Source organism: Rhagoletis pomonella, unplaced genomic scaffold, assembly GCF_013731165.1.
Source record: "Rhagoletis pomonella isolate Grant_MI unplaced genomic scaffold, Rhpom_1.0 Rhpom_scaffold_00001, whole genome shotgun sequence".
Classification (NCBI taxonomy): domain Eukaryota; kingdom Metazoa; phylum Arthropoda; class Insecta; order Diptera; family Tephritidae; genus Rhagoletis; species Rhagoletis pomonella.
In genome coordinates this window covers 56,992,327-56,994,844 of record NW_023458555.1, presented here as the reverse complement: position 1 = coordinate 56,994,844, position 2,518 = coordinate 56,992,327, and the positions used below count along the sequence as shown (strand labels likewise).

At 34.1% G+C, this 2,518-nt stretch overlaps 1 protein-coding gene across 1 annotated transcript in view; it reads left to right on the top strand.

Annotated features, from left to right (window-relative positions):
- Positions 1–2,518, top strand: part of LOC118746507 — a gene marked incomplete in the record, with an annotated part of 49,150 nt that overhangs the window by 18,094 nt on the left and 28,538 nt on the right.

The following is a 2,518-nucleotide window of genomic DNA, read 5'->3' as shown; positions in this document are numbered from 1 at the left end:
ACCTAATTGGATCCAAAACATCTTTTAATATAAATATGCCTGTGTAAAGCAAAAATGCTCTGAATTCTATGGCTTTAAAACGTTTAACATATTTTAAGGATCGAGGCCGCCTAGCAAAGTCCTTTGGAATTTGATTATATAGAAAACTAAGTTTGGAGTCCAGTAACTGAATTTTTTCAAGTCGAAGAGAGTAGGGCTTATTTCGCTTTTTTATCCACGCCAGTAACAAAGTCTTTGTCACTCCCAGACAAACTATATGCCCGAATGACTTCACTATATCAATTGGTAGTCTTCCTATAGCTGTTTGATCCATATTAACGTCCTATCAGCATTATTTTCTTTTGCAAAAATAATCTTGTGGTATTTTGATTGACCGCTTTGGGTACACTTTAAACAACTATTATAGCCAGAACGACCTTTTATACCTAAAACAAATGCAGGTGCATCGCATATAAATCCTCGACATGCAAAAGTGTAATGCTTTTTCTTAAAAAATAAGCCATTTTCATTTGAAGGCTTCAATTCGTCAACAAATTTTTCAAAGGAATTCATTAGCATTGGATTTTTACTGTTTCCGCAGTAAGCTCCTACAACTCTAACGTCATCTGATCCATCAACGTTTATCAAAATTGGCCATTTCTGAACAACATTAATGTTTAAATTTAAACTATTTGCAGTAAAATGATTTTGTAGTAGAAAATCCGTCAGAGCATCTTCAACTCCATAATGTATGTACTCCCCCGTGCCCATTGCTATTCTCTGTGTTTCTTTGGGAGTATTTTTTTAACGTCCTAGCACATAAAGGAAGACCTGGAGCATAATTTCTTAAGATCTTAAGCAAGTCGTCTGTCGCAGTATTCGTGACGTAATGCTTAATTGTCCAATCTGTCAATTTCTCGCGGAGCCCGCATATAGAATTAGATCCAGAGTCATCGGAGTCACAGTTATTAGTTTCGCTGTCTTCATTGCGGTCTTCAAGACACGAAAAAGAAGCCACCGAGTTTTCACCACTAATAAATTCGTCTTGAAGGGCTGTAGCTCTCAGTTCCGGCTGGTTATCTTCAACCCGCGCAAGCATCAAATTCAGTATTTGCGCACTTTCTCTTTTAACTTTTTTTCTACTCATTGTTATTTTGTTTTGCAATTGAATTTAATTTTATTCTTACAATTTTTGTTTAACTGCGCACTTCCAAATCGTTTGACATCAATTTTAGAGATGAACAATTCTTAGCAAAATGTATCGATAATTATAACGTTACCATGTTCCTTCAGATCAATCTCAAATGAATTTCAAATATAGAATGTAAACCACGATTTCAATTTGAGAATCATTTGAGAAAAGCATTTGATATCAAATCGAGAAATAAATTTTTCTCAAACGTTTGAAACAGTGTTTGCTGGGTTACGATTGACCCCGTAAAATTTCCCAATATTCCATTGTGTTAAAATTTCGTTAGGAGACACCAGGGTTACATTGTACTTTAAACATGTAACAAAATTCACCGGTTACAAGAGAGCATAGAATGGGAAAACATTTAAGGGAACTTCATTTGCAGGTTATGGAATTTTTGGTCCAGCGCAGAATAGACCTGTAGCCGGTAAGTAACGTTCTCGTTTCAGGGTTTTTGAATAAATTTTTTTAATTTTTCGGATATGAATCTGATAAAAAATAGAGCGAGGCAGAGTCTTACTTACAAAACCTTTCATTATTGAATCATGCACCCGGTGGATTTCTTTTTAAACGACTTTAAAAAAGGAGAGGGTCTTCAAATCGTCGGAAATATTTTTTTTATGTATGTTACCGCATAGGATTGTTGATATTACTATTGATATCGAAGATACTTTTTGCTCCCGATACGATATTATTGGCGCGATATTTTTTTTGACGATAATATCAGATATCGATATTTTACGCACAAATATCGCCTGGTTACCAGAAAAAATAATTGTATGCTTTAGCTAGCATTATTAACGATACTTCTTATATTTAAGTGGTTTATTTTTTACACCGTCTCAACAAACTTTAATATACATAAGCAAGCAACGGATTTTAAGACCTAAAAACCTATTAAAAAGGCAAAATAAAATAACGAAATAGGCAGGAAAAGGCACTAGAAATCGCAAAAAGGCAAAAGAAGGCACTAAAGTAGAAAAAAAAACAGAAAAATAATCAATAAATACATTTATTTTAGAAATGTTTATTTTACAAGTAAAAAGAGAACAAGTAAGAAAGTCTAAGTTCGGGCGGAGCCGAACATTAAATACCCGGCGCATGTATTAAATACATATATGATTTTCACCTTTCCGAAAGCGACCGCTACATGGTAAGCCGGGGTGTATCAATTTTGAGTAAATTAGCGTCCTTAAATTTCGAAATATTGAAGTTTCAAGCATTTCTGAAATTTACCGTTAATGAAAAGCGGCCTCAATTTTAGTCCGAATTCAATAATTTTCAACGTTTTGCTTTTAAGTGGCAAACACAATAACTATACCGAGTTTGGTACAAATTGGTAGAACG